The sequence below is a fragment of the Trachurus trachurus genome, assembly GCF_905171665.1.
Source record: "Trachurus trachurus genome assembly, chromosome: 22".
Lineage (NCBI taxonomy): Eukaryota > Metazoa > Chordata > Actinopteri > Carangiformes > Carangidae > Trachurus > Trachurus trachurus.
In genome coordinates this window covers 3,704,052-3,717,079 of record NC_139907.1, presented here as the reverse complement: position 1 = coordinate 3,717,079, position 13,028 = coordinate 3,704,052, and the positions used below count along the sequence as shown (strand labels likewise).

The 13,028-nt window shown below is 41.2% G+C and overlaps 1 protein-coding gene across 1 annotated transcript in view; it reads left to right on the top strand.

Moving 5' to 3' along the window:
• Positions 1 to 13,028, top strand: part of kcnh5b (potassium voltage-gated channel, subfamily H (eag-related), member 5b) — a gene marked incomplete at both ends in the record, with an annotated part of 186,153 nt that overhangs the window by 38,274 nt on the left and 134,851 nt on the right.

The window sequence follows — 13,028 nt, the reverse complement described above, 5'->3', positions numbered from 1 at the left end:
AAAAGTGTTCTTCTCAGGATGAACTGAAATAACTTTGATCACATTTTTTAAACAATATCTATATTGAATATTCTTTTGATTGATTGATTTCAGAGCCATTATGGAGTATGTTAGACAATAAATAACTCTACCTCCACTTAGAAACATATCCCTGCCCTGTCTGTTCCAACACATGTTGAAGAGCAACATAAACTGGATAGTCATTCCTACAGTCTGATTGTACCTAATGTACGTAATGATAAACATAAAACTGCAACAAATATTATTCTCTGTCCTCCTGCAGAAGCTCTTCTCCATCTCCATAATCTATTAAAATCAATAAACAATTACCAGATATCCTCGTGTAAAAGTATCCAAAGGCAAAATGACTCCATATTCTTGAAACAAGCTCCAGTTGTCCTTTTTGATGGCCAGTTAATCGTTTATCTTCAGGTCAAAATTGAAAATCCTCCAGTACTACTGTAAGCGAATGACATTCCAGATGTTCCCAGGTGCTAATTGGCTAATGGAGCACTGATTTCCATTCTGGATGAGATGATGATGATGGAATTCACTTGGGAGAGAGAGGAAGAGAGGAGAGGAATCAGGATTTCAGAAAACGATTAATTCTTGGCTTCTGTTGGCGATAACAGCCTGAAATTCATTATTGAGCCTCGGCAGTCGATGCCCTGGTGCGTCTTTAAATCTGCCAACATGTAGAATTGAACTGGGACCAAGTGTAATGATGAGGGGGATTGTTGGATTGCTGGTTGTGCTTTTCCATTGTGACTGAAGCAGACCTCTTCAGGCTGAGGAACAAAAGCGGATATTGATGGAATAACGGCCTCATCAGCTGTTTGTCCTCGGGGGAAAGAGACATGGAGATGGACTTTGACCAGATTTTGACGTTGGTGGAGAGAAACGTAACGTCATTGTGTTGCTCTGTAATGAGTTTGAGAAGATGCTGTTGTTGTTGGATGTTTCTGCCTTTGGGAAAGAGAGTTTTTAAGATGTTGGACCTCTGTGTTTGATTCTCTGTAATGAGATCAGGCCTGTTCTGAGTATTTTTTCACGGCCATTTACACCCGTCAGATATCGAGGAGTTATATCAATATGGCCTCGAGTCCATTAGAGGTGATTTTCCACTTGGTTTCCCACAGAATTAATTAGACCTCAGTCTGAGTGGAAGGAGCTGCAGACCGACTGTGAAATGAAGAAAAAAAAAAGAAAAAGTGACATCTACTAATGTTGTTGTGCTGCTCGTCCATTTCTCAGTTTTATATTCGAGTGTTTAATCTGCTTTCCATGAGTGGGTGTGTGCATTGTGTATATGAACACACACACTGTGGGTTTGTGTGTGTGTGTGTGTGTATGTGTGTGTGCGACTGCCAAGTGGGGGTTTAATCACAGGAGTGTTTGAACGGCAGCGATAATAATAATAATAATAATAATGATGATAATAATAATAATAATAATAAAAGCACCAGCACTTTAGCTGCCAGCAGCTGAATTTTCAACATCTTTTCATTTTTAATGCCAAAAAAAAAAAAAGATCCCACACCTCCCTCAGCAATTTATTCTTGTCTGGAACAACATTAACACAACATAACACAACACAACACAACTCTGAGCGTTTTGTCGGCCGCTTCTGGCTTTAATAACTCTGTTAAAGAGGATTTTTGTGACAAGCAGGTTGTTATATTGGAGCGATTGTTCAACAGTGACCAATGAAATACGTGTTTATTATAAATGTGGTGCATTATGACTCAACTCTAAAGACTTTCCACTGTGGAAAAAAAGAGGTTATAGTAAGTAATTATATCTGCTATGTCAATGAACTCTAATTACCCAAGTTATTAAACTTATATCTAATAACTTTTAAATCATGTTGTCATGAATCAAGAGGAGATGGAAAACAGCTGTTGAGATCTTTGGTTTTGAGACTTTTTGTCTAACCCTAACCCCCTAGAGGATTTCTGTGTTATTACAACGATACGGCCAGCACCTCAATATGGCGTATGGCCCGGTGTAAGTTAAGTTATAGTGAATTAAAAATGTCTTATGGAAATAGTAAAATTCGATTAAATGTCATGAATTTTGACAAAAAGTTTGCCGAGTGAATCATTGGATTTTCTCTTGATTGATAAATGCTGATGAAAACTGGATAAACATTAATTGCGATCATGTTCTACGTCAGTTCTGCTACGTATTTCCAGCTTTTCAAAGACATGGCAGGAGTAAACAAAGAAAGAGTCAAGTGGACGGACGGACAAAGAGACAGATTTTCTGTGAAGTGTCTTTCAACCACGATCTCCCAGAGCTGTTTGCAGTGCTGCTGTTACCGGCTAGTCACACTGTTGGCTTGTGCATGTTTGGTTTTTGCGATTCAGTGCAAAAATGAATGGAAACACCTTAATTTTTCCCTGTTAAAAGGGTTTTCTATGGAGTTTTTCCTCGGTGGATGTGAGGGTCTAAGGGCAGAGGATGTTGTTATGATGTCATGTAAAGCCCTTTGAGGTAAACTGTTTGTAAAAACGGCCACTTGCCTTGCCTTAAAAAGCAAGGTTCGAATTTGATGCACCAATTTGATCGCAAAACAGTGTTACATCATTACGCAAGGATTTTTTATTTGCTTTAAAGCTCTTAGATGGAAACACACTTTCACCGGCTTTATTCACATTCATATTTTCAGCGATGTCCAGATAATTCGATTGACAAGTGGATGGAAACATAATGATTTGTTGATCGTTTGTCATTATCTCTATTCATTATCTAGACCAGTTAATCCGTCCGTCCATTGTAATGAGCTCCAGGTGTATTGACTCATGGGCAGATTATAGACATAAAGACACATTATACACTCAAATATAAAATGAAGTTGGGATTTAGCTGGTTTTGCCTGGAGTTGGTCATGAACCAAGGGTTTTAAAATATTGATCTGATGACGATGGTGCTCAGGGGAAAGTTATTAAAGTTCCTCATGAGGGTCTGTTTGGATTAAAAATACTGAAATTCAAGTTATTACTTAGTTATTTCTCCTCATTCTCATATAAGATGGATCATACAGTACTGCAGTCACATGTTGAACAGTTTGTCTCCATGATGAGATGTGAGGAAGGTTTCTGGTTCAGTTTCCTCCGGTGAGACTCACCTGGTGGGTTTTTTTTCTGTAGAATAAGAGCAGTGTTGCTATGGTTACCTGCAGTTTTGATATATATACCTTGAGCCTGGATGTAGAACTGTAGTTAAACCTGTTCCCGGAACAAAACAAATGTTTCCCATTGTGTTAAGTTGAACTTGAGTACAATTACAACCTGCAGCAGACGAGGCGAGACGGAGCTCCATGTTTTCAACCTACAGGAGCCGTAATAATAAACACTGCAGAGTTTAATATAATGCAACATATTAATATTTAATTCTAGACCAATATTGAGCCCATATGTCTCATTCAGTGTCGGAGCTGCAGCCCAGTGTGTCGGCGTTTGTGTTTGTTTACCCTCCTGCTGCGTCTGAATGCTCCATTGTGTTTGGTATCAATCATCCAGCAGCAGCAGCAGCAGCAGCGTGTCGTCGGTCTGACGTGATGCTGCTGCGTCCTGGTCCAGGTGTCTCTGCTGCTCCTCTGGCCTCTGGCTGATGGATCCGATGAGGTCCTGCTGAGGGGAGTTTTTCTGCTGCTGTCTGTTAACCGTCAGCTATGGCAAGCCATTTTAACCTTTAAAAGCCAGACTGGATATGTGTTGTAGATATCTTAATTCAGTTTTGCCTCGTCAAAAAGAACATTTCCGATATCCACAACTACGTTCTTCCTAGGACAAATGACGTCACTTTTGCCATTCATGTGTATGGGGTTTGTCGTTCCAGATATCTACGATTCAGTTGCAGATATCCACTATGTGAATTACAGATATCTGTAACTGAATTACGACTAGTACTAATTCCAGTTTGAGATATCTACAATTTGATTCTGACTAGTCATAATTCCAGTTCAAGATATCTTTAATTCACCTCAATTAAAGATATCTACATGTCCCTTTTCAGATATCTTAAATTAAGTTTTGACTATAGGCGAAATGACGTTGTAGATATCTCAAACTGGAATTCGTACTAGTCGTAATTCAGTTACAGATATCCGTAATTCACATAGTGGATATCTGCAACTGAATTGTAGATATCTGTAATGACAAACCTCATACACATGAATGGCAAAAGTGACGTCATTTCTCCTAGGAAGAACGTAGTTGCAGATATCTGAAATGTTCTTTTTGACGAGGCAACACTGAATTACAGATATCTTGAATAAAAAATCCAACTATTCAAAATGTAATTACGACTAGTCAGAAAGACGTTGTTGATATCTACAATGTTAATTCCGGATAGTCAAACTTAGCTTTTAAATGTTAAATCCGCTTGCAATAGTCAGCCGGAGGGGGGGGAGGGAGAGAGGGAAGGAGAGAGGGAGGGAGAGAGGGAGGGTAGAGACGGGCTGAGAGGAAATCAATGGCACGTAAATTTTCCAGCCACTAAAGAGGACGCAGCCTGAGTCTGTCTTCTCCCTCTTTGCTAAATTGACGTTTTTGTTGCTGCTTCCCCGCATTAGTAGACTTGTGGGGAGGTTGGATGGATGATGCTGACGGAGGACAGTGTGTGGGCGGCTTAAGGTGCAGTGAGAAGGAAATAAAAAGAAACAGCAGAGATTATTATTATGGGCTCTTTACAGACTGAATCTCCCTGTGGCTGCGTGTGTGTGTGCGTGTGTGTGTCTGGTGGCAGGAAGTATTTTTAGTTGTATTTTACTTTAGTCGCCGCCGCCGCCGGTCCGTGCCAAACTGCCGCCGCTGCCAACTCACGTACATGTTCACACACATATGTATATAATATTAACGGCGAGTGGAGAACCTTATGTTTCTGAGTGTGTATAAAGGAAAAGTTATTAAGTATCGTTTTGGGGCCAAAATGACTCAGTCAGTGATGGAGAAACTTTACTGGGAGAAACTCTGCTGGTTCATCTGAGGCTGCAGCTACTTATCAATTCAATTATATGTTAATATGAATCAACAGATCAGTTCTGATTCCAGTGTGGCCAAAGTGAACAGGAACAAACATCAAATATATTCATTAGTTCACAAAACTTTAAGACTAGAAAGACTTGCAAAGCTTAATAAATTGTTTTCTTTCATCTTTACTTGATAAATTGATCAAATTAATCAAAAAATAGTTGCTTTTTAAAAAAATTGCCATCTAATTAGTCTGGAAAACAAACTGTAAATGAGGCAAAGTGAAGTTATGTGAAGACTAAAACTTTTTGTGTTAGATGTCACACAGCTGCTTCCAAGTTTATGTTTCCTGCTCACTTATTTTACACTTTTCTATGTTAAAATTGACTTTTATGTTCGTTCACTTTCCTTTTTTTTTTGCAATTAGATTTGTTTTATTTGCCCCATTTCTTTTCTTTTTTATATATATGTTTTATTATTGTTTATTTAATGGAAACAGGCAATAACATACACAATTTATGAACTCACAATACACAGAAAACAAAGGATGGAACAAAGCTGACGACATGATAAAGCAGGACCAAAACAGAACAGAAAAGGGATATAAAAATTAAATTTACAGTAATATACCTTTATTCAAATGTAAGTTTTTCCCATTTTTTGTTTGTTTCCATATTTCCCTGAAAACGAGTGTGAGAAGGTGAGCAACCCCCTCCCCTTTCTCACCGTCACCTGGGGGTGGACGCCATTGTCTGGCGTCTCCCACGAGGCAGAGAGAAAGACTCTGTGTGAAACCGGGACGTCGGTATGGTGTTTATGTTTATATTAATCATGTGTTTGTTGTGTTTGTAAACATGTGCGGCGTGAGCCGTGTGCCGGCGTCGGGAGCGCGGTGCGCTGCGATTCGCCTTCACCACACCTACAACTCACCTGTAACAGTTTCTCTCCATACAATCATCCTGGCGTGAAGTGAGGTACCCACTGCTCGTCCCATACTTCATCCATTCACAGTTAAAGACGCTGGTCCAGCACATAGACTCTCATACACTCTCATACACGCTCACACACTCACGTCTCCCAGCTCCTCAGTGGAAGCGGCCCCTGCGCGCCGCTGCAGGGGCGGGCTTTATCGAGCGGGGGCCCGGGTGGGCATAGCCCATGGTGCCCAGGGGTGTTTGATTTTGTATGTGTATGAGGTGGTTAATTATTGTACAAAGCTGTGGTATATTTGTGTACATTATGTGTGAAGTGTGTAAAGGAGAGAGTAGGTATTGTATATTATATTGTATATTGGTGGTGTTAAAGGGGCAGTTGTGGGCCATTATGTTAGTGGTGTTCCCCTCATTAATGGTTTGCCCCAATTAGCCTTGGTAGGCTGCTGTATTTAAGGGAGCTTCATTCAGCTCTCTGGAGCTCTGAGTGGAGGTAGTCTGCTGTGAGGCTATCGGCCCATGTGCATTTTGGTTTGCTTACCTTTGCCCTCATATTGAGTGTTTTTGTACAGCTTTTTCGTGTAAAATAAAAAGCCTGTTATTTTTGGCACTCAACGCTTTGCGCGCTCTCTTTTCCACCTCCAACACCTAAGTCTGGTCTGCCCTGGTCCCCATTACGTGGGGAGGCCGCTCCGGTCCCTCACAACGAGATAGTAGCACTTAGAGAGAAAATAAGTTTCCTCATCATATGTTCATCTTAGTAAACACACTCTCATTAATGAAGAGTCGACTCTCAGGTGTTCTGTACCGTGACCGTCTTTTCTGACTGTAAATCATGGTACGATTAAAAACCAGTACATCTGTGTCTTTAACAAACTGGAAGCAGAGCCTGAAATCTATATAAAGATAAAGATTTAAATGAAAAATAATCATTTAATCTCCTTGGCTGCACATTTCAGTCAGTCAGTCAGTCAGTCAGTCAGTCAGTCCGTCCAGCTCTGGAGGTGAAAACACGTCACATCCAAATAAAATGAAATAATAAACGAACCAAAGTGAAGAGAAACAACTTTTTCTTTTTTTTTATGTTTGTTCCTGCTGACATTTTGGAAATGCATTTTTTTTTAAAGTCCTATTTCCAGAATAGCAACACCTACATGAAGACGCACACAGGTCAGGAGAGGAGAAGTAGCCCGGCTGCATCAGCGTGAAACAACAACAGTGAGAAATGATGTAACGTCCTCACGAGGAGCTGAGCCGATGCTCCCTCAGGTCACACAGCGAGGTGGTGTGAGCAGTCAGGATGTATATATGTGTATGTGAAGGGGTTGGTAGAGGAGGAGGAGGAGGAGGAGGAGGAGGAGGAACAGCTCCTGAAGCCACCTGCAGCGTTGGAGGAGCTCACAGCAAGCGTCTGCAGGCGCCGCGGCCGCTCAGAAAGGTCTAATCCACTCTGACCTTTCAGCGTGGCGTCGTGCATGTGGCCGCCGCCGCCACGGCCGAGCTGACAGAGCCGGGAGGAAGCTCTGCACTGCAAAAACTCAAAATCTTTCCAAGAATATTTGTCTTATTTCTTGTCAAAACAATCCCTTTCCACTTAAAATAAGACTCATCACCTCAAAATTAACTTGTTTTTAGATCATTTTCACTTGTTTCAAACACATTTTCACTTGAAATAAGTAGAGAAATCTGCCAGTGAAAGCAAGATTTCTGTGTTTGTAATAAGAAGGAAAAACTTGCCCCACTATCAGATTATTTTAAGTGAAAATATGCTTGAAAGAAGGAAAAAGTGTCTAAAAACAAGCTGCTTTTTAATGTGATGAGTCTTATTTTAAAGGGATAGTAGCATTTTTTAAAGTGGGGTTGTATGATCTACAAATAGCCCCTAAGTACTTTGATTGTAGTAGAAGACGACTTTTTCCCCTCAAAGTGCAGGAAAAACTCAGTTTTTATTTGGACCTAACCAACTCACGTATCCCTCCACCCAGGGTTAGCGCCCACCGATCAGCAGTTGGTTAGGTCCAAATAAAAATTGTGTTTTTCCTGCACTTTGAGGGGCTGGAAAAAATTATATTATAGCGAACAATGGAACTGTGCATTTTTCTTTAGGTAAAACCTCTTTTAGGCCGCGAAAATAGGCCGTTTCTTTGGGTCTGTTCACAACACTGTATGTTGTAAATCTCTGGGCAGGGCTATGGGCTGGCGTTGCTAACGGGAGGAGTGCAGAGAGTCTTCTGCTGCATTTAAAGTACTGCTATTTGTAGATCATACAACCCCACTTTAAAAAAAATGCTACTATCCCTTTAAGTATAATGAGATTTGTTTTGACAAGAAATGACATTTTGACTAAAAATAAGACAAATATTCTTGGTAAGATATTTGATTTTTTGCAGTGTGTGGCGTACAGAGCAGTCAGAGGTGGGATATTAACACCCAGAGAGCGTGAGAGGGAGGGAGGTGCAGTAAAGGAGTGAGGTGGAGGGATGAACGGTGAAGTGAAACTGTAGAAGAGAGGGATGCTGATAGAGATTCACCTTTCATTTTTGTTTTTGTACAAGTTTCTAAACAAGGAAAATCTTTCCATCGGGCCGGTCTAGTTAATGGAGCTTGCGATTGTGTGTGTGTGTGTGTTTTATTGGAGAGCGTCTCCCATATGTTAGAGTTTGAATCGCCACCAGCGTGCAGCAGCTGTGTTTGTGATTCTTTGGGACAGTGGAACGGTCACTTTCTAAAATTTCTGATACCAAACTGAAAGCATGTGGTACTGTATCTTATTTTCCGACTCTATAATCTAACTTGCTGTGCATTTTTTTTGGACGTGGGCCGTCTGTTCCTGCAGACCCGCCATATGGTTGGTCAGAAATAACATCCTTTATCTGCTTTAATTGGCTCCAAAGTTTCTCAACTTTTCAGTATCATCTTTTATTCCCATGAGTATTTAGTATATTACATTTCTGTGTCCCTGCATGATCAACACATCGTGTTGCACAGATGGAGAATCCGAGCCGTCCTAGTTGTATTAATGAGGAGATGTGCAGGGCACCAGAAACCACAGACGTGTAAACTGCCAACATCTTTTGGACAATACCGAGCTGTGATAAAAACATGTTTTTACATCTAAGACCAACACCAACTGGAACCAGATCCAGTTAATCATCTAGATCTGCACTGAAAAGATCTCAACACCAGAAATGTGTTTGATTTAGATTTTTCTCACAAATGTTGAAGAAAGTGTTTAAAAAAAAAAAAAAAAAATCCTGGATCTGCTCCTTTTACCCGATCTGGAAGTACCCTCCATCTCAGTGCACTACTTTTTGTCATAATATGTCATAGCAGTAGGTTTGTTACCTTTAATTGTCGGTGCAAGCTATTTTTAGAACGGCGGAGCAGAGCCGTGAGCTGCTCAGAGCTACGCTACGGAGGCTCATGGGATTTCTTGGTTTCCCTCATCAAACTCATCAAATACACAATCCAACAACTCCACAACGCTCTGGTGGACAAGTTGTGAGCTGCACATTCACCACGCTATGAGATAATAACACAACGTTACCAGACAGAGTTGTTTTAGAGGGAAATTCATTAGGGATGCACGATAACATTTTTTTGAAACCGATACCGATAACCGATAACTTTCTGCTTCCGAAGGCCGATACCGATACCGATAACCGATAACATACTTGTAGATAAAAAAAAAAGACTAGTGAGGACCTAACATATATCATGACATCAATAGCCTACTATAAACAAACCAAAAATAGTTTTGACTCTTTAAATGAAGATATTCTATTAACAAGCCTTTCAAACATTTGCTAAAAGATATCAGACAAAACTATTTGATATCTCAAATGAACATCTAGCCCAGTGATCATCAACTGGCGGCCCGCGGGCCGAATCCGGCCCGCCGAACCGTTCAATCCGGCCCGCGACTGGATTCGAAAATTGCGAGGAGAAAAAAAAAAAGAGGAGAAAATATCATGTGGTCCACACTATTAAAGCAACTGAAAATAGCAACAACGACTGAGACTCTTAACTATCAGTAATCCCCACCAATTATGACTCTATTTAGGCTTTATTCCGAAATGAGGACAAACTCGCTCCACTTTTTTTTTTTTTTTACATTTATTGTTTCACACAGTTCTTGTTATTTTCCACACATAACTTTTCCTTATGCCCTTACTTAACGTTTGGTTTTTATTTCAAAGTCTCAACAAACTTCAAACCAGACTTCTCCGTACAAAAAAAGGAGAGAAAACCAACTGGCTGGCATAACTTAAAATAGCATGGTAAATAAATACTAACCTGGTATCCGAACAAAAACAGGTTACAAATAATGTTTGCAAATCAAATAAAACGTTAAGTGGGCTATAGCGATTTCAAATCACAAGGCTGAAATAGGTTACTCACACTGCTCAATGGCTAAAGTTACATTTCCCCTCTGACACCAACTTTTTTACATCAGGCTTGGCCGCTGTCAGACTTATGCGCAAAGAGTCCTCCAAGGACTGGTTTGACAGCCGGTTCCTCTCATGTGTTTTTATGTTGTTCATTTTGGAGAACGCGGCCTCACAGGTGTACGTCGAACCGAACATGGTGAGCACATACATAGCCAGCGTCTTCAATGTACCATACTCCTCGGGACAGGACAACCAAAATACGCCCAGGTTTTCAGCACCATGGAGAGCAGCCTTCAGGTCCCCTGCGGCCTGGATTTCAGCCAGCTCGCTCTGAATGGCCGCTTCGTCCAAAGGCATCATTTTCACTGCGTTTGTGGAGAATTCTCCACTTGGGTTGATGCTGAAAGGATCACGCACAAATCCAATGACATCCCTGGGAATTAAAAAGTCATCGAACCTGGAGGAGAAGTTGTCTTTTAATTGTGTGATGAATTTCTTCATCCTGTCTGTTACGTGGCTTTGTCCCACCTTCTTCAGTGTGCTGAAATGCAACAGCCTCCCTGACAACAAATCTGCGTTAAAAAGGTCAAGTTTGTTCCCAAACGCATCGAGTTTTTCCACCAGATCCACCACTGATTTCTCTTTTCCTTGCAGCTGGAGATTAAGTGCATTCAAATGCGAGAAAATGTCTGTCAAAAATGCAACGTTGGACATATATTCGCTGTCCTGCATGGTGCGGAGATGGTCAGCTGCCGCTTTTGCTTTGCTTTGTTTCAAAAACTCCACTACCTGGGCACTGAGTTCAACGAAGCGCTCCAGTGCTTTGCCCTTACTGAGCCAGCGCACGTCATTGTGGAGTAACAGGTCATCATGAGAAGCCTCGGATTCGAGCACAAATTTGCGGAACAGGCGATGCTGTGTGCTTGAGGTTCCTCTGATGTGGTTGATAATTTTCATTGTTTTCTCCATCACCTCTTTGAGCTCCCCACTTAGCTTTGCGCACAGCACGCTTTGATGGATAATGCAGTGAAGCGCGTTAGTTTTAGGAGCGACAGTCTTTATTCTGCTCACCAGACCCTTGTTTTTGCCAATCATAGCAGGTGCTCCATCTGTCACTATCAGGTTGATTTTATCAAAGGACAATCCATGACTTTTAAAAAAATCCTCCAGTTTTCCGAAGATGATGTCAGCAGTGGTGTTGTCCTCCAGCGGAAGCAATGCTAGAAGCTCCTCTCGGAAATCTTTGCCATCAAAGAATCTGACAAAAACGCACAACTGTGAGATATCCGTATTGTCCGTGGACTCATCAATGGCCAACGAAACGTATTTGGCTTCCTTGATCCCGTCTATGACAACTTGCTGGACATGCTCTGCCAAGACGTGTACACGACGCGCGGCAGTTGAAGCAGAGAGAGGTATTTGTTTGACAGCTGCAATAATTCTGTCCATGGATTTGTCGGGGGCAAGTTCCTCCAGAACTGTGACCATGCACTCCTTGAAAACCTCACTTTCTGTGAAAGGCCGATTATGTTTGCAAAGCACCCAGGCAGCCTGCATTGATGCACACGTTGCTCTCTCTTGATCAGTTAAAGCTCGAGTAATAATGCCACTTGCACGGGAGTAGGCAGATTTCAATGTGGCAATTTTTCTCTTTCGGGCCTCTGACTGCTCAGGATATGAATCCTTGAAATTTGTGTGTTTAGTGTTGTGGTGACGGCGCAGATTATATTCTTTTGCAACAGCAACAGTTTCGTTGCAAATGAGGCACACAGGTAACGCATTTCTGAAGGTTGGCATGATAAATGCGTACTTTTCAGTCCATTCGTCATTAAAGGATCTGTTTTCCGCGTCAACTTTTCGTTTCATGGCCTTTGAGAGTGCCATTTTAGCCTACCTGTGTTAAGAGGCCTTTTCCTTCCACTAACTGAAACTGTATTAGCGCTGAAGCCAGGGACGACAGCCCTATATCGATACTTTGTTTCATCTGTTTGTTTTTCAAGTGCTATAAATAAAGTTTACTTGAATTGAGACAAAGTATCTCTATCACTCCTGGTGGTTGACTGTGGTACAAGTGATAGGAGCCTGACTCATAAAGGCTAAAAATGCCTTCAGTTTTGTAATGAAATGAAAAAATATAAACAAATAAACATTAAGTGATAATTTTATGCCAAAATTATATTTTTATTTCATTTTATTTGAGGGTCCGGCCCCCAAGGTGAGTGTCCAGTAAAATTCTGGCCCTCCGACAAATGTAGTTGGTGACCCCTGATCTAGCCTATTTAAATAAGCTGCATTACTTATTGATATAAAAATAAAAGACTCTAGAACTGATGCAAATACTTTGCATTATTTTATTTATTTATTTTACTCATTTAAAATAAATACAAAGTGGGAAAAGTGCATCCCACAAGTTAAAAAAGCTTGGCTGGTTCCACACAAATGAATAACTTTTCAGAGAGGGGGAGAGAGAGACAGAGATCAAGACAGACAGAGTGTCTGTGAGAGGGGGTGGGGGTGTGTGTGTGTGTGTGTGTGGTTGAGGGTGAGAGAGAGGAAGAGCGTGTCTGTGTGTTTGTGTCCCGGTGGCTTCTTACAGTTAGCTTTATGTTGCTAGCGTCGTTAGCATCGTCCTCGTAGCTTTAAAAACTCCGTCGGAGCGACGTCATGTTTCAGGTGACTGACCAGGTTTGCTCGCGCTATTTTCCCTCCTCGTGGAGCTTCCTCGGAAC